This window comes from Gigantopelta aegis, chromosome 6 (genome assembly GCF_016097555.1).
Source record: "Gigantopelta aegis isolate Gae_Host chromosome 6, Gae_host_genome, whole genome shotgun sequence".
Taxonomy (NCBI): domain Eukaryota; kingdom Metazoa; phylum Mollusca; class Gastropoda; order Neomphalida; family Peltospiridae; genus Gigantopelta; species Gigantopelta aegis.
The window spans coordinates 90792506-90818775 of record NC_054704.1 but is presented as its reverse complement, the minus strand read 5'-3'; the positions used below and the strand labels follow the sequence as shown (position 1 = coordinate 90818775).

The following is a 26270-nucleotide window of genomic DNA, read 5'->3' as shown; positions in this document are numbered from 1 at the left end:
ACATTTCAAGTTTATTGCTAACGCGATTACTTCCTTATTCAAATTAATTGTATCTAGTATACATCTCCACAAATAGTCACCAATGTTGACCTAGTTCTTTTATAATTTATTTACTGCTTGTTAAGTCGCAATAGTCGTATTACCATGCCCGGTGCCCCTTCACAAACCCCTGTATCCGCCCTTACCATGCCCGGTGCCCCTTCACAAACCCCTGGATCCGCTCTTACCATGCCCGGTGCCCCTTCACAAACCCCTGGATCCGCTCTTACCATGCCCGGTGCCCCTTCACAAACCCCTGGATCCGCCCTTACCATGCCCGGTGCCCCCTTCACAAACCCCTGGATCCGCTCTTACCATGCCCTGTGCCCCTTCACAAACCCCTGGATCCGCCCTTACCATGCCGGTGCCCCCTTCACAAACCCCTGGATCCGCCCTTACCATGCCCGGTGCCCCTTAACAAACCCCTGGGTCCGCCCTTACCATGCCCGGTGCCCTCCACAAACCCCTGGATCCGCCCTTACCATGTCCGGTGCCCCTTCACAAACCCCTGGATCCGCCCTTACCATGCCCGGTGCCCTCCACAAACCCCTGGATCCTCCCCTTATTGAAATAACGCGCTATTTTGTAATGCGATCTTTTATATTAAAAAACATATTATTTTATTGCATATATATATATGCACACACACACACACACACACATACACACACACACACACACACACACACACACACACGATTGGGCACAGGTTATCCGACTTACGAGGGTCTGTAGAAGCCCATCCGCCCAAGAGGTCCCAACTGCGATATTTGGGGCCAAGTATATGCCATATAAAATAAGGATATTCAACGCTACTTTGTTACATTTGCATAAATCGTTAAAACAAATTTGTTTAATGACACCTCTAGAGACCATTAATTAATTAATCATCGACTATTGGACGTCAAACATTTGGTAATTCTGACACGTAGTCTTGGGAGGAAACCTGTCACATTTTTCCGTTAGCAGCAAAGGGTATTTTCTATGCGCGCGTGAAATATTTTTGTTGGACAACTTTCAATGTCAAGTTGCTCTATTGAGCGTTTTTTTATGATTATATAATTATGAATGCATACGTCAATTCTGTAGTCTAGCAAGTTTAGTTGCATGTCAATAAACGTAGTGCTGCTGTATTTTACATCTTATTTGCCATAATATATATGTTCTGAGCTATCGTGGCATCCATAAAAATTATGCTCTTTAACTCAACCATATGCATAGAGCCTACATGTATGTACGTATGTATTTATGTATGTATGTATGTATATCGGGCTGCTGGTGCTCCCTTGCACCTGCCAGTGCAGGCGGTCCCTCCTTTCCCTCCCCGCACCTTTCCTGTCATGGACGACAGGCGTGCGCTACAACAGCTTGCTCTGAATGTGCACGTAAAACCCTATGACATGACATGACATGTATGTATGCATATATGTTTTATGAATGAATGAATGAATGAATGAATGGGTGTGTGTCTGGTGTATTACTGTCCTGTCTTCGGCAAAGTGCACATTTTAAATATACATTTTTGCTATTCAAAGTTAGTTTGTGTTGTTTGGCGACACCACTAGAGCACATTGATTCATTAATCAACGGCTATTGGATGTCAAACATTTGGTAAATCTGACTCATCAGAGGAAACCCGCTACGTTTTTCCATTAGCAGCAAAAAATCGTTTATATGCACTTCCCCACATACAGGAAAGTACATACCACGGCTTTTCGCCAGTTGCTGTGCATTGATAGGAACGAGAACAATGTCAATCAGTTGAATGGACGCACCGAGGTGGTTCGATGCTGCGACGCAATCACCTCAGGCAAGCGCTCAACTGACTGAGTTAAATCCAGCCACTTTGCCGTATGAATAACCAATGACATTCTAGCGGCAGCGGGTTTCCTTTCTATAGCCGTTATTTAAAAATGGCAAAATTTGGCAAAATAGTGCTTGATTCCAGGAATTCTCTATTCAGTACCTTGTCTGTAGGAAGACAGTAAATCCCAAAGCCCGAGGAGTTCCTTTACTGGATATTTCATCTTTCTTTCATAAAGAGGACTGCCACTCCCAGACTAGTTTATTGAATCAAAACTAGCACAGGACTGAGCTCAATGGCATAAGTACAATTGTGATGACATGCACACATTAATCAATGTCAGAACAGTGATAGTATCAGGTGTTACCGAAATGTGTGTGTGTGTGTGTGTGTGTGTGTATGTGTGTGTGTGTGTGCATACGAACATACATACATACAGAGAGAGAGAGAGAGAGAGAGAGAGAGAGAGAGAGAGAGAGAGAGAGAGAGAGAGAGAGAGAGAGAGAGAGAGAGAGAGAGAGAGAGAGAGAGAGAGATATTTATGAATGCCCTCAGAGGTCCCTGGACATCATAACCCCGATGAAACAACTTCAATGCCAGAATGATATGGCCTTGTTTCATATCTGCATACAATGAACATTATATCATTTCCTATAGGTACTAAGTAGACGCAACTAACACTATACTGTACTTCTGTTATGTTTTAAACACGTCGTGACAAACAGACCAAAATGTAATAACGTCACTTCATATAAAACGATGAAAAACAAATGTACAAGAATTTCACCAAAGAGATGGGAACTATGCACAAGTTCAAAATATGGAATAGCATCAGCCATAAGTTTAGTCAGTGATGCATCGTAATTAGTAGATATGGCCTCCAAATGTCTACCAAAGACCTTTATGAATGCCCTCAGAGGTCCCTGGACATCATAACCCCGATGAAACAAATTCTGTGCCAGACTGACATGGCGTTGTTTCATATCTGCATACAATGAACATGTCCTAAAATAGCATAGAAGTTGTGATATGTAGGCACCAAAGCCTGAAGCAGAAGGTATATTGCCCGATATAAAGGAAAAAATTGACTGTTGGAAAGTTATCCCTTTTATCATACAGCTTAGTTTGGAGACCAGTATCGCTTTGATCTCTATGCATAGATCGAGGTGTGAAACTGATCTAATACCTTCAGATGTTTCTTTTATTTCAAACACTCGTGAGTAAATCAATGGAATATGTGTCTCTCTCAGTATACTTTAGTCTGGATTCACTCTCGGTCTATACGAATTGTCCAAATCCGTAAAAGATAAGAATTTTACATGTACCTTCGTTCCGCGTTCTTTATAACAAATGTTCCGTTGATAAAGGAATGGAGTTTTTTCTTCTATTTGTCATGGATGATTGTTGTGTATAATGTTGAAAAATCAAATGTTTTAATATTAGTGAATTTGATCAGGATTGAGAGTGAACGATTCCAATTGTTGTCTTGAATTGTCTATATGTGTGTGGTGGTTGTGCGTGCGTTATAATTGACAGTGCTTTTATAGTCAAAGATGAAATATTTCGACGAAATAAAAAGTTGTTTTGTATTCCTAGAAACACTGTTTCTGATGACTGAAGTTAGTTTTGCAAAGAAGGCCACTACACCAACTTATCTCTCACTAACCAGGAGAAGGTTTAAGGCAACTACACCAACTTATCTCTCACTAACCAGGAGGTGTGAGGCCACTACACCAACTTATCTCTCACTAATCAGGAGAAGGCTTAAGGCCACTACACCAACTTATCTCTCACTAACCAGGAGAAGGTTTAAGGCCACTACACCAACTTATCTCTTACTAACCAGGAGGTGTGAGGCCACTACACCAACTTATCTCTCACTAACCAGGAGGTATAAGGCCACTACACCAACTTATCTCTCACAAATCAGGAGAAGGTTTAAGGCCACTACACCAACTTATCTCTCACTAACCAGGAGAAGGTTTAAGGCCACTACACCAACTTATCTCTTACTAACCAGGAGAAGGTTTAAGGCCACTACACCAACTTATCTCTTACTAACCAGGAGAAGGTTTAAGGCCACTACACCAACTTATCTCTCACTAACCAGGAGAAGGTTTAAGGCCACTACACCAACTTATCTCTCACTAACCAGGAGAAGGTTTAAGGCCACTACACCAACTTATCTCTCACTAACCAGGAGAAGGTTTAAGGCCACTACACCAACTTATCTCTCACTAACCAGGAGAAGGTTTAAGGCCACTACACCAACTTATCTCTCACTAACCAGGAGAAGGTTTAAGGCCACTACACCAACTTATCTCTCACTAACCAGGAGAAGGTTTAAGGCCACTACACCAACTTATCTCTCACTAACCAGGAGAAGGTTTAAGGCCACTACACCAACTTATCTCTCACTAACCAGGAGAAGGTTTAAGGCCACTACACCAACTTATCTCTCACTAACCAGGAGAAGGCTTAAGGTCACTACACCAACTTATCTCTCACTAACCAGGAGAAGGTTTAAGGCCACTACACCAACTTATCTCTCACTAACCAGGAGAAGGTTTAAGGCCACTACACCAACTTATCTCTCACTAACCAGGAGAAGGTTTAAGGCCACTACACCAACTTATCTCTCACTAACCAGGAGAAGGTTTAAGGCCACTACACCAACTTATCTCTCACTAACCAGGAGAAGGTTTAAGGCCACTACACCAACTTATCTCTTGCTAACCAGGAGAAGGTTTAAGGCCACTACACCAACTTATCTCTCACTAACCAGGAGGTGTGAGGCCACTACACCAACTTATCTCTCACTAACCAGGAGAAGGTTTAAGGCCACTACACCAACTTATCTCTCACTAACCAGGAGAAGGTTTAAGGCCACTACACCAACTTATCTCTTACTACCCAGGAGAAGGTTTAAGGCCACTACACCAACTTATCTCTTACTAACCAGGAGAAGGCTTAAGGCCACTACACCAACTTATCTCTCACTAACCAGGAGAAGGCTTAAGGCCACTACACCAACTTATCTCTTACTAACCAGGAGGTGTGAGGCCACTACACCAACTTATCTCTCACTACCCAGGAGAAGGTTTAAGGCCACTACACCAACTTATCTCTTACTAACCAGGAGGTGTGAGGCCACTACACCAACTTATCTCTCACTAACCAGGAGAAGGTTTAAGGCCACTACACCAACTTATCTCTCACTAACCAGGAGAAGGTTTAAGGCCACTACACCAACTTATCTCTCACTAACCAGGAGAAGGTTTAAGGCCACTACACCAACTTATCTCTCACTAACCAGGAGAAGGTTTAAGGCCACTACACCAACTTATCTCTCACTAACCAGGAGAAGGTTTAAGGCCACTACACCAACTTATCTCTCACTAACCAGGAGAAGGTTTAAGGCCACTACACCAACTTATCTCTTACTAACCAGGAGAAGGTTTAAGGCCACTACACCAACTTATCTCTCACTAACCAGGAGAAGGCTTAAGGTCACTACACCAACTTATCTCTCACTAACCAGGAGAAGGTTTAAGGCCACTACACCAACTTATCTCTCACTAACCAGGAGAAGGCTTAAGGCCACTACACCAACTTATCTCTTACTAACCAGGAGGTGTGAGGCCACTACACCAACTTATCTCTCACTACCCAGGAGAAGGTTTAAGGCCATAACACCAAACTTATATCTTACTAACCAGGAGGTGTGAGGCCACTACACCAACTTATCTCTCACTAACCAGGAGAAGGCTTAAGGCCACTACACCAACTTATCTCTCACTAACCAGGAGAAGGCTTAAGGCCACTACACCAACTTATCTCTCACTAACCAGGAGAAGGTTTAAGGCCACTACACCAACTTATCTCTTACTAACCAGGAGGTGTGAGGCCACTACAGCAACTTATCTCTCACTAACCAGGAGGTATAAGGCCACTACGCCAACTTATCTCTCACTAACTAGGAGGTGTGAGGCCACTACACCAACTTATCTCTCACTAACCAGGAGGTGTGAGGCCACTACACCAACTTATCTCTCACTAATCAGAAGGTTCAAAGCCACTACACCAACTATCTCCCACTAATCAGAAGGTTCAAGGCCACTACACCAACATATCTCCCACTAATCAGAAGGTTCAAGGCCACTACACCAACTATCTCCCACTAATCAGAAGGTTCAAGGCCACTACACCAACTCAGAAGGGCCACTACACCAACTATCTCCCACTAATCAGAAGGTTCAAGGCCACTACACCAACTATCTCCCACTAATCAGAAGGTGCAAGGCCACTACACCAACTATCTCCCACTAATCAGAAGGTGCAAGGCCACTACACCAAAATATCTCCCACTAATCAGAAGGTGCAAAGCCACTACACCAACTATCTCCCACTAATCAGAAGGTACAAGGCCACTACACCAACATATCTCCCACTAATCAAAAGGTTCAAGGCCACTATACCAACAATCTCCCACTAATCAGAAGGTGCAAAGCCACTACACCAACTATCTCCCACTAATCAGAAGGTTCAAGGCCACTACACCAACATATCTCCCACTAATCAGAAGGTGCAAGGCCACTACACCAACATATCTCCCACTAATCAGAAGGTTCAAGGCCACTACACCAACTATCTCCCACTAATCGGAAGGTGCAAGGCCACTACACCAACATATCTCCAACTAATCAGAAGGTTCAAGGCCACTATACCAACAATCTCCCACTAATCAGAAGGTGCAAGGCCACTATACCAACAATCTCCCACTAATCAGAAGGTGCAAGGCCACTACACCAACTATCTCCCACTAATCAGAAGGTTCAAGGCCACTACACCAACATATCTCCCACTAATCAGAAGGTGCAAGGCCACTACACCAACATATCTCCCACTAATCAGAAGGTTCAAGGCCACTACACCAACTATATCCCACTAATCAGAAGGTTTTAGGGCCACTACACCAACTATCTCCCACTAATCAGAAGGTGCAAGGCCACTACACCAACTATCTCCCACTAATCAGAAGGTGCAACGCCACTACACCAACTATCTCCCAGTAATCAGAAGGTGCAAGGCCACTACACCAACTATCTCCCACTAATCAGAAGGTGCAAGGCCACTACACCAACTATCTCCCACTAATCAGAAGGTGCAAGGCCACTACACCAACATATCTCCCACTAATCAGAAGGTGCAAGGTCACTGCACCAACTATCTCCCACTAATCCGAAGGTGCAAGGCCACTACACCAACTATCTCCCACTAATCAGAAGGTGCAAGGCCACTACACCAACTATCTCCCACTAATCAGAAGGTGCAAGGCCACTACACCAACATATCTCCCACTAATCAGAAGGTTCAAGGCCACTACACCAACATATCTCCCACTAATCAGAAGGTGCAAGGCCACTTCACCAACATATCTCCCACTAATCAGAAGGTGCACGGCCACTACACCAACTTATCTCTCACTAACCAGGAGAAGGTTTAAGGCCACTACACCAACTTATCTCTCACTAACCAGGAGAAGGTTTAAGGCCACTACACCAACTTATCTCTCACTAACCAGGAGAAGGTTTAAGGCCACTACACCAACTTATCTCTCACTAACCAGGAGAAGGTTTAAGGCCACTACACCAACTTATCTCTCACTAACCAGGAGAAGGTTTAAGGCCACTACACCAACTTATCTCTTACTAACCAGGAGAAGGTTTAAGGCCACTACACCAACTTATCTCTCACTAACCAGGAGAAGGCTTAAGGTCACTACACCAACTTATCTCTCACTAACCAGGAGAAGGTTTAAGGCCACTACACCAACTTATCTCTCACTAACCAGGAGAAGGCTTAAGGCCACTACACCAACTTATCTCTTACTAACCAGGAGGTGTGAGGCCACTACACCAACTTATCTCTCACTACCCAGGAGAAGGTTTAAGGCCATAACACCAAACTTATATCTTACTAACCAGGAGGTGTGAGGCCACTACACCAACTTATCTCTCACTAACCAGGAGAAGGCTTAAGGCCACTACACCAACTTATCTCTCACTAACCAGGAGAAGGCTTAAGGCCACTACACCAACTTATCTCTCACTAACCAGGAGAAGGTTTAAGGCCACTACACCAACTTATCTCTTACTAACCAGGAGGTGTGAGGCCACTACAGCAACTATCTCTCACTAATCAGAAGGTGCAAGGCCACTACACCAACTTATCTCTCACTAATCAGAAGGTGCAAGGCCACTACACCAACTTATCTCCCACTAATCAGAAGGTGCAAGGCCACTACACCAACTTATCTCTCACTAATCAGAAGGTTCAAGGCCACTACACCAACTATCTCCCACTAATCAGAAGGTTCAAGGCCACTACACCAACATATCTCCCACTAATCAGAAGGTTCAAGGCCACTACACCAACTATCTCCCACTAATCAGAAGGTTCAAGGCCACTACACCAACTATCTCCCACTAATCAGAAGGTGCAAGGCCACTACACCAACTATCTCCCACTAATCAGAAGGTGCAAGGCCACTACACCAAAATATCTCCCACTAATCAGAAGGTGCAAAGCCACTACACCAACTATCTCCCACTAATCAGAAGGTACAAGGCCACTACACCAACATATCTCCCACTAATCAAAAGGTTCAAGGCCACTACACCAACAATCTCCCACTAATCAGAAGGTGCAAGGCCACTACACCAACTATCTCCCACTAATCAGAAGGTTCAAGGCCACTACACCAACATATCTCCCACTAATCAGAAGGTGCAAGGCCACTACACCAACATATCTCCCACTAATCAGAAGGTGCAAGGCCACTACACCAACTATCTCCCACTAATCGGAAGGTGCAAGGCCACTACACCAACATATCTCCCACTAATCAGAAGGTGCAAGGCCACTATACCAACATATCTCCCACTAATCAGAAGGTGCAAGGCCACTACACCAACTATCTCCCACTAATCAGAAGGTGCAAGGCCACTACACCAACTATCTCCCACTAATCAGAAGGTGCAAGGCCACTACACCAACATATCTCCCACTAATCAGAAGGTGCAAGGCCACTACACCAACATATCTCCCACTAATCAGAAGGTGCAAGGCCACTACACCAACTATATCCCACTAATCAGGGCCACTACACCAACTATCTCCCACTAATCAGCCACTACACCAACTATCTCCCACTAATCAGAAGGTGCAAGGCCACTACACCAACTATCTCCCACTAATCAGAAGGTGCAAGGCCACTACACCAACTATCTCCCACTAATCAGAAGGTGCAAGGCCACTACACCAACTATCTCCCACTAATCAGAAGGTGCAAGGCCACTACACCAACTATCTCCCACTAATCAGAAGGTGCAAGGCCACTACACCAACATATCTCCCACTAATCAGAAGGTGCAAGGCCACTACACCAACTATCTCCCACTAATCAGAAGGTGCAAGGCCACTACACCAACTATCTCCCACTAATCAGAAGGTGCAAGGCCACTACACCAACATATCTCCCACTAATCAGAAGGTGCAAGGCCACTACACCAACATATCTCCCACTAATCAGAAGGTGCAAGGCCACTACACCAACTATCTCCCACTAATCAGAAGGTGCAAGGCCACTTCACCAACATATCTCCCACTAATCAGAAGGTGCACGGCCACTACACCAACTATCTCCCACTAATCAGAAGGTTCAAGGCCACTACACCAACATATCTCCCACTAATCAGAAGGTGCAAGGCCACTACACCAACATATCTCCCACTAATCAGAAGGTTCAAGGCCACTACACCAACTATCTCCCACTAATCGGAAGGTGCAAGGCCACTACACCAACATATCTCCAACTAATCAGAAGGTTCAAGGCCACTACACCAACTATCTCCCACTAATCAGAAGGTGCAAGGCCACTATACCAACAATCTCCCACTAATCAGAAGGTGCAAGGCCACTACACCAACTATCTCCCACTAATCAGAAGGTGCAAGGCCACTACACCAACTATCTCCCACTAATCAGAAGGTGCAAGGCCACTACACCAACTATCTCCCACTAATCAGAAGGTGCAAGGCCACTACACCAACTATCTCCCACTAATCAGAAGGTGCAAGGCCACTACACCAACTATCTCCCACTAATCAGAAGGTGCAAGGCCACTACACCAACTATCTCCCACTAATCAGAAGGTGCAAGGCCACTACACCAACTATCTCCCACTAATCAGAAGGTGCAAGGCCACTACACCAACTATCTCCCACTAATCAGAAGGTGCAAGGCCACTACACCAACTATCTCCCACTAATCAGAAGGTGCAAGGCCACTACACCAACTATCTCCCACTAATCAGAAGGTGCAAGGCCACTACACCAACTATCTCCCACTAATCAGAAGGTGCAAGGCCACTACACCAACTATCTCCCACTAATCAGAAGGTGCAAGGCCACTACACCAACTATCTCCCACTAATCAGAAGGTGCAAGGCCACTACACCAACTATCTCCCACTAATCAGAAGGTGCAAGGCCACTACACCAACTATCTCCCACTAATCAGAAGGTGCAAGGCCACTACACCAACTATCTCCCACTAATCAGAAGGTGCAAGGCCACTACATCTCCCACTAATCAGAAGGTTCAAGGCCACTACACCAACATATCTCCCACTAATCAGAAGGTGCAAGGCCACTTCACCAACATATCTCCCACTAATCAGAAGGTGCACGGCCACTACACCAACTATCTCCCACTAATCAGAAGGTTCAAGGCCACTACACCAACATATCTCCCACTAATCAGAAGGTGCAAGGCCACTACACCAACATATCTCCCACTAATCAGAAGGTGCAAGGTCACTGCACCAACTATCTCCCACTAATCCGAAGGTGCAAGGCCACTACACCAACTATCTCCCACTAATCAGAAGGTGCAAGGCCACTACACCAACTATCTCCCACTAATCAGAAGGTGCAAGGCCACTACACCAACATATCTCCCACTAATCAGAAGGTGCAAGGCCACTACACCAACATATCTCCCACTAATCAGAAGGTGCAAGGCCACTACACCAACATATCTCCCACTAATCAGAAGGTGCAAGGCCACTACACCAACATATCTCCCACTAATCAGAAGGTGCAAGGCCACTACACAACATATCTCCCACTAATCAGAAGGTGCAAGGCCACTACACCAACATATCTCCCACTAATCAGAAGGTGCAAGGCCACTACACCAACATATCTCCCACTAATCAGAAGGTGCAAGGCCACTACACCAACTATCTCCCACTAATCAGAAGGTGCAAGGCCACTACACCAACATATCTCCCACTAATCAGAAGGTGCAAGGCCACTACACCAACATATCTCCCACTAATCAGAAGGTTCAAGGCCACTACACCAACATATCTCCCACTAATCAGAAGGTGCAAGGCCACTTCACCAACTATGTCCCACTAATCAGAAGGATCAAGGCCACTACACCAACATATCTCCCACTAATCAGAAGGTTCAAGGCCACTACACCAAGATATCTCCCACTAATCAGAAGGTTCAAGGCCACTACACCAACATATCTCCCACTAATCAGAAGGTTCAAGGCCACTACACCAACATATCTCCCACTAACAAGGAGTGGGTCTTAACCCAGTGATAAAGCACTCTCTAGGATTGGTTCATTGGGCTATTTCTCGTTCCAGCCAGTGCACCCCGACAGGTATATGAAAGGTCATGGTATGTGCTATCTTGCTACTAATTGAAAAATGTATCGGGTATCCTCTCTAAGACTGTCAGAATTACCAAATATTTGACCTCCAATAGCCGGTCATTAATAAATCTAGTGGTGTTGTTAAACAAAACAAACTTTAACTATAACTCTTACTAACCACTAACAAACTAGGACGGACAGTCCAGATAGCTGAGGTGTGTGCCGCGGACAGCATGTTTGAACCTAATTGGACATACGAACGAAAATAATTATAAATGAGGGGGCGGATCGTAGCCCAGTATTCAAGGATCGATCCGAGTCTGTGGGACCACTGGACTATTCCTCGTTATAACCAGTGCACCATCACTGGTACACCAAAGGTCGAGGTATGTGTTTTTCTGTTTATGGGATGGTGCATATAACAGATTCCTTGCAAAAAATGGAAAAATATAGCGGGTCTCCTCTCTAAAGACTATAATGTCAAAATTACTAAATGTTTGACACTCAATAGCCGATGATTAATAAAGCAATGTGCTCTAGTGGTGCCGTTAATCAAAATAAAGTAACAATAACTATAAATGAATGAATGAATGAATTAATTAATTCGTCAAACCTCTTACGTGTAGTTTGCTATGTGCGTGTATTTTTGCGTTTCTGATATTATATATATATATATATATATATATATATATATATATATATATATATATATATATTACATGCGGGTAGATTAATCCTAACCCTAACCCTAACCCTGCCAATGTTCACGAATATATGAGACATCGTTGCAACTTCAGCGTACAGAGAATCGTGTCCAATTTTAACAAAAGCAGTGTTCTAATTCCGTTATGCTGAACGAGATATATAAACGAGTAAATAAATCACAAATACCAGGTCAACACTGGCGACTATTTGTGGACATGTATACAAGTTACAATTAATTTGACTGAGGAAGTAATCGCGTTAGCAATAAACTTGAAATGTGTGATTGAATACCAAAACAGGTGTTTTTCCTGAAAATCTCTACTTAAAGGAATTGTGCCTACGTTTCTCAATATCATTGTCTTAAAACATTTTGGTAGTTCACATCTCAGAAAAGGAAACTTGTAAGTACTTTAAACTTGTATCTTTCTTTAGAAAGTGGAAAAAAGATCGGGATCGATCGCGTACCACGTGACCGCTTTGCCACTGTACTACATCCCGTCCCTAATGGATCAGGGTACGGTGGGTATCGATTAGTGAGTTATCGCCCTTCATGCAGCTTCAGAAGACATTTTTCTCGTAAAAGGAACACTAAAAATAACCAAGCATGTAAAACAAGAAGGATCTCAAGAGGGGAAGGGGGGGGGGCGGCAAAAAAAACAACACACACCCCCCCCAAAAAAAAAAAAAAACCCACCCCACAACAACACAAAAAACAACAACAATAAACGCATAATAATTATAAAACAAACAAAATTAACATCAACAACGACCAAAAAACGAACAGCAGCAACAACAACGTTCTATTCAAATCAATTGACGTACAGAACTGTTACGTCTAAGGGGCGGGACGTAGCCCAGTGGTACAGCGTTCGCTCGATGTGCGGTTGGTGTGGGATCGATCCCCGTCGGTGGGTCCATTGGGCTATTTCTCGTTCTAGCCAGTACACCACGACAGATATATCAAAGGCCGTGGTATGTGCTACCCTGTCTATAGGATGGTGCATATAAAAGATCCCTTGCTGCTAATCGGAAAGAGTAGCCCATTAAGTGGCGACAGCGGGTTTCCTCTCAGTATCTGTGTGGTCTTTAACCATATTATCTGACGCTATACAACGGTAAATAAAATGTGTTGAGTGCGTCGTTAAATAAAACATATCTTTCTTTTTTGTTACGTCTAAGGCCCAAAATACACCGGATCTGGGTCCGGGTCTAGGTCTGGGGAGTATGGTACCAGTCGAAAATTAAATGCGCTGAATATATTTTTAAAAGAGATGAACAACGCAGTTACTTATGTAACCAGGTGTTTATCTAGCAGTTCAACTAATTGTATATTTTCAGTTTAATTATTCAGGATAAAAGTTATTATTGAACTAAACATATACATTGTGTTCAGTATATCATATTATTAACTTAACAATTGTTTACAGAAACCCCTTAATTTATTAACTTAATTAGTCTTATTGATAATCCAAAGTAGTCATATTATTATAGTTTGGTTAACTCTTAAGTTGACATACAAGTATGACATGACATGACCTGACAGTAACCACCTGATTGACCGGGGTCATGCATGCTTTTCCTGCTCCTTGCACTTCCCAAGAACTCAGAGAGAGGGAGACATCTTTTGTATATGGTCAACTCAGCTACAGGCTGTGTTTTTCGAGGTTGGTGAAAATCACTTTGAGATGTTGCTGGTGAGTAACATTATAATGTATACATGTATTTGCTTATACCACCTATATTTAATCATGTCGGCAGTTATCGCTTAAGAAGTTATCGCATGAGATAACCTATTTTTTATGATGGATATATTCTTGTTATAGATGGAACGGAACGAATAAACAACTTGTAACAATGTGAATCCACCAGGCGTTGTTTTATTTTTGGACAACCATCCCGAGGTTACACTTATATATAATCAAAACAAGTAACAGCTATAGACCCAGACGCCAAAATACACCAGACATGGTGTATTTGCCCCACTCGCCAGACCCACACCCAGCTTCGGTGTGTTTTGGACCTTACTGAAGTAGTGTAGTTTTGTCTTTTCAGAACTGAACAACATGTTGAAGGCACTCTTAGTTCTCTTCCTGGTTTGCATGGTAATCGCTGCTGTTACAAGCACCAGAATGTACGGCGGTTACGGAGGATATGGGGGATATAGAGGAGGATATATGGGAGGATATGGTTATGGATATCCAGGAAGGTGGGCCGGCAGCTACATCGGTGGATGGTAACTAAAAAGGTAAGATGTGTTTAAAAGTTTATTATTAGTCATACCGTGTAGAATAATACATCTTATTATATAACATTTAGTGAAATATCTTAAAATATCAGTGAAATGAAAGTGTTATCAGTCACTCAGTGACGATAACACATTTTAGAGTGAAAATTTCACTATTTCACTCTGAAATGTTTTATCGTCACTGTAGAAAGTGTTATCTTCACTGTAAGAAAGCCGGAACTATTTTACAAATAAAGGTAAATTGCCAAGAGTTATATAATAAATAGAAAAAAGCGCGACTCGTGAGATATGATTGCAACTTCACTCGATGAAATATAAATCATATTTGACAAAAAACATGAAATATCCTCTTTATCTTCAACCCAATATGACTAAACCAGGGCCAGTGCTTATAAAACATTTAGAGTCCAGACTCAACCTCTAATGACGTCACACGCATACGATGTGTATTATGACGTCACGACATAGTGTCTCAGACTCTATTGGAGTCTCGAGTCTAGACTCTAAAGGTTTTACAAGCACTAGGCCTGATAGCAAATAAAAATAGCAAAATTTAAAGAAGGTATACGGCGAGATGACAATACCGAAGACATTCCAGTATCGTTGTAAAGGTTTCAAGGTTAATTGTCAGCCATTTGCAATCACCGTGTCTATCATGATTTAACATAGTATTAGTACATTTTTGGGTATAATATCCGCCCGGTCCCCTCCATTATTATTTTTAGTTACGGTTAGGGTTAGGGTTAGGGTTAAGCTTAGGGTTAGGGTTAGGGGTAGGGTTGGGGTTATGGCTGGGGTTAGGGCTAGGGTTGGGGTTAGGGTTGGAGTTAAGGTTAGGGTTAGGGTTAGGGTTAGGGTTAGGGGAAGGGGGGGACCGGGCGGATATTTTTCCAACATAACGAAAACCAAAACTGTACATCAACATTAATTTTCCTTTAAATTTATTATGAATGTAGTATTTTGGTGTGTTTTTTACATACCTTCAAAACCCATAATGTTGACATCCAATAGCCGATTATTAATTAATGTGCACTAGTGGTGTCGTTAAACAAAACAAACTTCTTAAAAAAACATATGTTTAAACAAATTTAAACGTCTTTTCCAAATAAAATGTATTTACAGCCCTTTCACTTGTAGCTAACTTACGCGTCAGAAAACTCGATTTTAGGTTAACTGTTATTACACCGCGGTGGAAGAAATACCCATGTGATATATATTGTCTCTTCACCTTGTGGAATACGTCTTTTGATAGGTCATGACCTCTGATCAGGTGATCGACTGTGTCACACAGTACATCTCCGCATAGATCTTCATGCAAAAAGTGTTCCCATGGTTCTCTCAATTAATTTTTAATAATTAATGTTAGCAACATAATTTAACCAAAAAAAATATTTTAATAATTTTGTTTAGCCTTGAATATATTTATGATATTTTTTGTGTAAACTTCATTAATAGATGTGTGGAGTAGAAATACAAAGTTCTGTTGATAAATAGCTTTAATGTAAGTGACCACCATATGACGTCATTTTCCCCCGGTCTTTAATCTTTGCACTTTCATGTCTTGTTCTGTTATTTTGGAAGCTAATTTTTTTTTCGTTGTATTGCAGTGTAATAAATAAAATACTATACTCGTTCCAGTGTGAGACCGTTTATATTACAACTCGTGTGTTTTTAATCGTACATTACTCGCTTTCGCTCGTGATAGACAATTGAAAACACTCGTTGTAACATAAACGATCCCATACGGGAACTCGTTTAGTATTTTCTATATACGTCACAGATCAAGGTATTCGATCATGTTTTTTTTTCTAGCGTACCTGTATATTGCACTTATATATTTTGTACGAGTTTTAGTGCATACGTATTATATTTTCTAAAAAAAATTACCAGTTAAGCAACGAAATAATATCTTTACTTGTCCGAAACGAATGTTGATTGACTGGTGTATCCTTTTATTAAGTTATACAAAATATACCCGAAATTAGAGCACTTTGAAACAGATCGATGTCGTTCAACTCTATAAATTCTAATAATTCAGTGTTGGTCTTCGCAATATATCGTGGTACGTATTGCAATGCGGGTTCCTGTATCGCAATATGTCGCAATTTGGGTTCCTGTATCGCAATATGTCACAATTCGGGTTCCTGTATCGCAGTATGTCGCAATTCGGGTTCCTGTATCGCAACATGTCGCAATTCGGGTTCCTGTATCGCAATATGTCGCAATTCGGGTTCCTTTATCGCATTGTGTCGCAATTCGGATTCCTGTATCGCAATATATTGCAATTCGGGTTCCTGTATGGCAATATATTGCAATTCGGGTTCCTGCATGGCAATATGTCGCAATTCGGGTTCCTGTATCGCAATATGTCGTAATTCGGGTTCCTGTGTCGCAATATGTCGCAATTCGGGTTCCTGTATCGCAATATGTCGCAATATGAAACTTTTGGCAATACCCATCACTACGTGTTGTACTTGCTAACTAAAAACACATAGTTCACATGTCTTATCTTGGTAGTTAATGCTTGTAATTAATATATTTATGTTTATGTATTTCAAAAGAATATGGTGGTTGTTAATATTAATATATTTATGTTTATGTTTATGTGTTTCAACAAAATATGGTGGTAGTTTATATTAATATTAATATAATTATGTGTATGTATATATATTTCAACAGAGTATGGTGCTAGTTAATATTAATGTTAATAGATTTATATTTATGTATTTCAACAGAGTGTGGGCTGCGCTTGAAGAATCTGCTGACAGAAAACGAGTTTAATAAGTGACGTCGTGTATCAACATGTATTGTAAAAAATATATATATATATCACTGTCGTGTATCAACATGTATTGTAAACAAAGTACACGCTGTCGTGTATCAACATGTATTGTAAACAAAGTACACGTGCAGAATAAAACCATTTGTCATAGATCCAGGTCTCAGTTTGTTTTTGATGTTGATATTTTGGTTCAAGTACGCTGTCTTTGCACATAGCTCAGCAACTTAGACTCCTTAGCTGAGCGTGAGACAAACTATAGACATGCTTTCCTGTCTGCATCTCTGGTCTTAATACGTGTCTTTGTTAATCCAGTCGTAAATCAATGGCTAATATGGGAAATAGTTAAAACGTTCATGTTCTGAGCGAATGGATCTTATGAACCAACATACCTATATATCTCAGGGGATGCGCCAGCCCCAATCACACATTTCCCCCACCACATTTTATATTTGCATGTCGCCTATAACACGACAGTGTGGTGCCTCCCCCACTCTCAACCCCCCACCCTCAATATAAAACCCTACGTTATTGACTACATTTTACTTAAGTCTCTTTAGCTAATCAAGGGGTTAATATGTGAGTGAGAAACAAATAACACGACTTACCTCTATAGATGCGATTTTCTGTCTGCATTACTACTTACCACAGCCTTTGTTTATCCAGTCGCAAGTCATCGGCTAAAATGGGCAATATATAAAATGTCTTCTGAGGGAATGGATTGTATGATCCATCATATATACTTCAGGCAAGCGCTTTACCAGTGAACTACATCCGGTGACGTTGTCGAGGGGTAGGGGTTGGGGTGACATGAGGCCATGTCCTCCCTCCCCACCCATCCCATCCATTTTTCCATCACAGCCTTTTGTACATGTATTTGCCTGCCTCCCCATAACATGGCTTCTAAACAATGCGGGTGCCCCCTCGTTGTAACCTGAAATGTATCTAACGGCCGCTCATGTAGTATTATCTATAGACATATATACTAGGATAATAGTATATAATATGTATGTATGTATGTATGTATGTATGTATGTATGTATGTATATATATATACACACATACATACATACATACAGAGTTGTGTGACACAGTGATTAAAAATAACAATTAAATATGCTTGCTTGTTCTTGAAGAAGCGTGCATGTGTCCTTTTAGTGACCACGCTTAAACATTTGCAATAAAGATATTTCCCTAGAAAGCGCACAGACAATTAGGAAAGAAAAGGAATGCTGTTTAACGACATTTCAACACATTTTAAATAGAGAACAATACACGGCTGATCGTAAGAATATGATGCTATCAATCTTACATCAAGTTGTTCTAAAAAGAAAAAAAAGAAAGAAATGTTTTATTTAACGACGCACTCAACACATTTTATTTACGGTTATATGGCGTCAGACATATGGTTAAGGACCACACAGATTTTAAGAGGAAACCCGCTGTCGCCACTTCATGGGCTACTCTTTCCGATTAGCAGCAAGGGATCTTTTATTTGCGCTTCCTACAGGCAGGATAGCACAAACCATGGCCTTTGTTGAACCTGTTATGGATCACTGGTCGGTGCAAGTGGTTTACACCTACCCATTGAGCCTTGCGGAGCACTCACTCAGGGTTTGGAGTTGGTATCTGGATTAAAAATCCCATGCCTCGACTGGGATCCGAACCCAGTACCTACCAACCTGTTGACCGATGGGCTAACCACGACGCCACCGAGGCCGGTACAAGTTGTTCTAAAACGTACGATCCCTGTCGGTGGACCCATTTAGCTATTTCTCATTCCAGCCAATGCAACACTACTGGTATATCAAAGACCGTGGTATGTCCTATTCTGTCTGTGGGATATAAAATATCATTGCTGCTAATGGAAACATATAGCTGGTTTCCTCTCTAAGACTATATGTCAAAATTACCAAATGTTTGACATACAATTGCCGATGATTCATAAATAATTGTGCTCTAATGGTGTCGTTAAATAAACAAACTTTAAAACGTACGAGCGAAGACGATTTGGATACGTTTTCTAAGTTGTAAGATAAATGGTACGTAATTCACACGAATGTAATATTCTATTTGTTATATATCCTCACAAAACCAAATTTAAAATAAATTTAAACGTCTTTTTCCTGGCTCTTGTAAATAACTTATAGGTGACAGGCAAATCAATTTCAGGTTAACGTATACGTCACTGAGCAATCGATTTTATTATGTGGGTTTTTTTTATTGGACAGTATGAAAGTTTCGACCTGGTCATCACCTTTGATCTATCATGTATATGTGTGTTATTAGTATGTGTTATCAAACATAACGAATGGTGTTCTCACCAACAGCATTTATTTGGTGTCTTACTATTCTTGCACTAGGTCCAGGAAGATAGAAAACTCACTACTGACACATAGGCTACTGCTAGCTGCAAGGATTCTTTAGTATGAAATTCCCCTTAAAAGTATAGTACATACCACGACCTTTGATATACCAGAGGTAAGACCCTGACTAGGACATGAACAACAACAACAACAACAACAAAATTCCACCGACGGTGATCGATCCTATAACCTGTTGTTTCTCGGTCTGACGATTTGCCGCTGAATTAAAAGTTAAAGTTTGATTTGTTTAACGACACCAGTAGAGCACATTGGTTTATTAATCATCGGCTATTGGATGTCAAATATGTGGTAATTTTGACATAGTCATATAGGCATTATGACATACAGTTATGGATATATACTACGTAAGGCGGGACGTAGTGCTCACAGTGGTAAAACGCTCGCTTGATGCGCGGTCGGTGTGGGATCTATCCCCGTCGGTGGGCCCATTGGGCTATTTCTCGTCCCATCCAGCGCACCACTACTGGTATAACAAAGGCCGTGGTATGTGCCACCCTGTCTGCGGGATGGTGCATATAAAATATCCTTTGCTACTAATAGAAACATGTAGCGGGTTTACTCTTTGAGACTATATGTCAAATTACCAAACGGTTGACATCCATTAGCCGATGATTACTAAATCAACGTGCTGTAGTGGTGTCGTTAAACAAAAACAAACGTTTTATTATATGTACAGATTCAAGGCTCCCATCCCTGACATTGCTGTTTGTGATCTGGGATGCGATTGCTTTCATGATCTATCTTTTCAGTGGTCATGTTAGTTATCTCCCCATTTTGTTAGTGATTTATGATTCGAAAGTCGAATATTGTGGCAATGTGGTCAACCTTATTTATTAAACAGAAAACAGCAACAACAACCCACCTAAGCTGGAACTGTAGTCATTTAGGCAACATGTGTGTTCCCTGTCACGCAAGCTCTCTACAACCAGTACCAACTATACAGATTAAGCTGCCGAGTCGGGTGCGTTGTATACCCAAGACAGCGTACTTGAACAGAAATATCAACATCAGAAACAAAAAACGTGGATTTTTGACAAAAATACTTTATTCTGGAACGTCTCCTTTAAACGAAATACTTTGAGTCAGCTTGAACTCTCCGGTTGGAAGAGAACTATGAGTGCCTTCAACATGTTGGTCAGTTCTGAAAAGACAAAACTACATTCAGTAAGGCAGAACAGTTCAGTACATCAACTAGAGCACATCGATTTATTAATCATTCGCTATTGGATGTGAAACATTTGGAAATTTTGACTATTGGCCTTCAGAGAAACCCGGCTACATTTAAACAAAACAAAAATTGTAGCAAGGGATCCTTTATACGTACTTTGCCACAGATAGGACAGCACATACCACAACCTTTGATACACTTGTGGGGCACTGGTTGAAACGGAAAACAAATCAGTGAATGGGTCCACCGAGGAGGTGCGATCGTCCCACAAAACAAAACCTCAGGCGAACGCTCTACCGAGTGTGGTTTGGGGGATGCGAACACACACAGACAAACTCAAACTTTCCGGAATTACAGTATGGAAGATACCTTACTAAACCTTTGTCACCAGTCAGTCTGTTTTATGTCAGTGATATGGAATTGGAGCTATCAGGAACAATGTCCATCAGTGAGATATGTTTATTATTGTGTTCTTTGTACTTTATTAAGAGACTAAAGCAAATGTTCTGCAATTACAGTATCAAAGATAGCTTACTAATTGGTAATCGCCATTCTGTGATCTGTTTTGTGTTAACCAAGTGGAGAGCGGATCCATTGAAACAAATGCTATTCGCACACAACTGACACAGACATATCCTGTTGTTTACAAATGAACATATTTTTTTTTCAATAGCATATGAATGACCCTATTACATGATATGTAGAATTGTTTGAATTCATCACAAGATAGTTAGGAGTGGGGTTTTTTTTCGCAGTATTAAATATTGAAGATGAAAAGTGAAACAATTCACTACATATTTGTATAAATATGTTAACTCTTTCCAAATCATGAGACTGTTTGTTTTACAATTAGCCACAAGAAAAGTGATCGATTTTATATAAACTAGTGCATCGTTTATTGTGTCCTCTAATATAGTATTTAATATGATCAAAAAGTCAAAAACGGAATGAAAAATACGTCATTAGAAAATACTATTGCAGGCCCGAAGAAAGTTTATTTATATAGAGTTTGTCCCCCTACTCTATATAAATAAAGATTAAAATCTCTCTTATGCCCCCTTGTAGAGAGTGTACCCCTACAATAAGATAAGTTTGTTTTTTCTTTTAATTTCTAAAGAAGTATTAAAATGTAAAATGTACTTATATGTTTTCCCTCACGAGACGTGAACTTACAATGCTCTAAGACAGTGATATTGAAAATCGTAGACAACAAACCTTTTATACAGTGATTTTGAGGAAACTCTTAATTTGGTGTATTCACTCGTGCAAGTCAAATATATTATTGCCAGCGTTTCCTTGTTTAAAATTAATTTTAACTAATTTGCATATCTATATATAGTCACAACTTCGGCTTAATCTTGTAATTTATGTACCGATTACTTTGTTTGTCATTACAAAATTAAAACATTGCTTTTAAAGGGCTATGTTCCCCTCAATGCAGAGGTTGCACTCAAATGATTATCATAAATTGTTATATGTTTATTGTCTTATTTTGATCTTATGAATACTTTTATTTTGTATTAATAATTTCTGTCGCTTGGTTCATTACCTTGGACTGGCGAGGTGTAACAAGTGAAATACATATGTAGAAAGGGGATCTACTAAGGCTGAATAATGCAGCCTCCATTCGATAATGATATATTAATTTTTATTTTGAAATGGAAAGATTATACCTGTAACTATATGTCCATAAAAAAGTACAGTAAAATAAGTTTATTCACTAAGAAGAAAACAAGTTAATGAAACGCGTGACATCACAGTTGTAGGTTTGTGTTACGATTTTTCTCAGGACGAAAATTTGATTCAGGTGTACATTTACATGATGACTTAGCAGGAAATTTATTGCTCATCTCGACATTTCCCAGTCTCACCTCATCACTGTAAGACAAATTAGAATGTATTTGGCTCATAAACTATTCCGTATTTTAAATGTCAAACTTCCTATAGAATGTTTTACTCATAGTAATTAAATCGTTAATCGACTTCTTTGTGTTTGTCGTCGTTATTATTATCATCATAATCAACATCATGGACCGGCCTCGGTGGCGTCGTGGTTAGACCATCGGTCTACAGGCTGGTAGGTACTGGGTTCTGATCCCAGTCGAGGCATGGGATTTTTAATCCAGATACCAACTCCAAACCCTGAGTGAGTGCTCCGCAAGGCTCAATGGGTAGGTGTAAACCACTTGCACCGACCAGTGATCCATAACTGGTTCAACAAAGGCCATGGTTTGTGCTATCCTGCCTGTGGGAAGTGCAAATAAAAGATTCCTTGCTGCCTGTCGTAAAAGAGTAGCCTATGTGGCGGCAGCGTGTTTCCTCTAAAAACAGTGTCAGAATGACCATATGTTTGACGTCCAATAGCCGATGATAAGATAAAAAATCAATGTGCTCTTGAGGCGTCGTTAAATAAAACAAACTTTACTTTTAATCAACATCATCATCATTAGCAGCAGCAGTAGTAGCAGCAGCAGCAGCAGCGCATCATCATCATCATCATCATCATCCTCAGAACTAGCATTATTATTAGTAGTAGTAGTAACCAACACTCTAATGAACTGAACATATTTCAGTCACATTACTTTACCTGCTCATGCATTAATCATTTCTAGTGTGTAGTTTTAATGACATACATTTTAAGACAACAATTTCAATTATGTATACAAATTTATATACAAAATGTATATGTGTCTGTTTGGTTAACTGCTATTCAACGTAAATTCGTGATGAAATTTAAACGCAATTTAAGAATTGAACATGGTAATTATTGACGTGCGTGAAATTATGAAAAGCAAAACCATGTTACATACAGTGTGAAGTAAGTAGCGTGTTTGCACGAAGCCGTTCATAGTGTAGTATGTAAATGAGATTAGACATCTACATGTACGTACATGTGTCAATGTATTTCTCAGGTCAGTGGTTTAACAATTGTAGTGTTGCAATATATGCTGCACTAAACGTGTTTTATTCAGTGATTTATGTGCACTTCAAACGGGGTTTTCATCATCATCATCATCATTGAAAATATCATTTGTGTTAAAACAAAAATATCGAAAGCATTTATGCTCCATTTTGTGTTTTGTGTGCTCAGTAAATGATGACTCTCTTTTTTCTTCAGTTGCTTCCATGACCATTTCTGTTATTTTGTAACACGTTGAACTACTCTAATTCTTCTGCAATGTCTGGCAATAGTTGTTCAAATTCGTTATCAAATTCCATTTTATTGTCATCAAACAAAGATGAAAAAGACATGCCCAAATTAAGATTTCGATCATAGGAATGTCTAACATTTTGATGTCCAACTCTATAACGCTTACAGACGATCATCGTTTGATGTTTAAAAATAGAATCTAAGAGGATTCCTCGGGGATTCCTTTGTTTACGTAATTCATAAAGTGGTTCCGGTTAAAGTCCAAAAAATAACATTGCAAAATTGAGATTCATGAAGCAACGCACGCCATTTTTTTAAAAGTCACCTGATATCATTTCGACCAGTCCAAGCATTTTAGATTTATGATTTTATAAAATAGTAACCTCCCCCCCCCCCCCCCCCCCACACACACAATAATAATAAAAACATAATAATTAAAAATAATAATGATTTATGTTTGTGATTAATGGCTGTCAGGAACGGAAAAATTGCGAACATTCGTCATATGAGAATGCACTTTAGTTAGAGATTAATCTCAAATGACGAAACTGTGACTTTACTTGCACATTACACTTGCATGATTGATCAATGACTAAATTTGTTTCACAAAACTTAGCAATAAAATAATCCTGGGACGAATATTTAGCATTGCTGCTGACAGAAATTTCAAGACCTCACAGTGGGTGACTACCTTGTATTAAAATTCTAACTATTACATATATTTTGATCTTCCTTTGATTGTGGATCAAACCTAGACTTTTTTTTTTTTTTTTTTTCCCGAGCAAAGCATTGCTCCTGTTTCAGAACGGAGCTTTCCTATCTCTTAGGGGCGACTGACTCATGTTCAACTGCTGTTCACATGGAACCCTTCTCCACTTCAGTCTTCAAAGTTCTAGTTTGAATACTAGTATTTGCTGCTACCACCAAGATCTGCAGACATGTCTGTCTATCAGTAGGACGGCCGTTCCGTCCGTCCGTCCATACATTCATACATATTGTATAATAAATAGTGTACCCCATACAATAACACAATGTGATATTTTACAGATTTGATACTTTCAGATTTCGATAACCTCGCAATCGCCAGTTCACGGGACTACTTTTATTGACATGTAAACAAACGTACATGTAATGAAGACGTTCCAAAATTAACGGATGCAGTCATAGTGTGTTTATGCGCGCGCGTGTGAGTGTACGTGCGTGCGTGTATGACAGAAAGAGAGAGAATGCGAGAGAGAGAAAGATAGAGCGAGCCAGCGAGATAGAGAAAGATATATATATATATATATATATATATATATATATATATATAGAGAGAGAGAGAGAGAGAGAGAGAGAGAGAGAGAGAGAGAGAGAGGAGAGAGAGAGTGTGTGTGTAAGAACGAAAAACACTAGATTCCAAGTGTTTAATAAGAGAGAGTTTATAGCTAAGATGACTACATTGGCTATACTGAATCAATTACTTTAGATGATAGCCATAAAGTCAGAATATCCCAAACGTCTCATTTCCGAATGCATTTTAAAACACAAATACCCACGACTGGTCTATCACAAGCCGTGGTATGTGCTGTCCTGTCTGTTGGAAAGTGCATATAAAAGATATTTAATATGTTCTATCCCGCACACAGGGTAACACACACCACGGTCTTTGATAGACTAGCCATGGGGCATTTGCTGTCACAACACAGCTCTCAGCCGGCGTCTATAACACTTTCCATGACCACTAATCAGAAGATTTTCGTGCTGAAATAAATAAAAATATAATATAATATAATAGCTAGCAAATACAGTGTAATCACAGTGTGTGATAATTTTTAATTTACATACTTTTAGAATTTGATAAATTTGCAAATTAGGTCGACACTACGTTTATTGACATTTAAGTAAACGTCCTACGCTGGACAACTTTCAGTGTAAAGTGTAAAGTTGCTATTGGAATGTTTTAGTTTGATGACTATTAATGCATACGTCAATTGTGGATTGTCACCGTAGTACGTTTGCTTAAATGTTAATAAACGTAGTGCCGTGATCTTCATTAATTTACATCTAATTTGCAAAGTTATCGAATTCTGAAAGTATGAATGGATCTACTGAGGTGGTTCGATCCTGCGACGCACACACCTCAGGAGAGCACTCAACAGACCATAACCGTACGAGACAGAGTGACAACTCCCCCCCCCCCCCCCCCATTATTCTACCCACAATATTGGTAATAATCAATGTAGAAATGCATAGTGATTTGTTTGCATCCCTGTGTAG

At 40.5% G+C, this 26270-nt stretch overlaps 1 long non-coding RNA gene across 2 annotated transcripts; it reads left to right on the top strand.

Moving 5' to 3' along the window:
- The first annotated feature begins 13833 nt into the window (after positions 1–13833).
- LOC121376461 lies at positions 13834–17460 on the top strand. 2 transcript variants are annotated; one of them, XR_005958450.1, is made up of 3 exons: positions 13834–13975; positions 14334–14526; positions 17262–17460. It is a non-coding gene; the product is annotated as an uncharacterized LOC121376461 (long non-coding RNA). The 2 variants fall into 2 exon arrangements; XR_005958449.1 differs by lacking the exons at positions 13834–13975; positions 14334–14526 and adding an exon at positions 14993–15145.
- The last annotated feature ends 8810 nt before the right edge of the window (positions 17461–26270 follow it).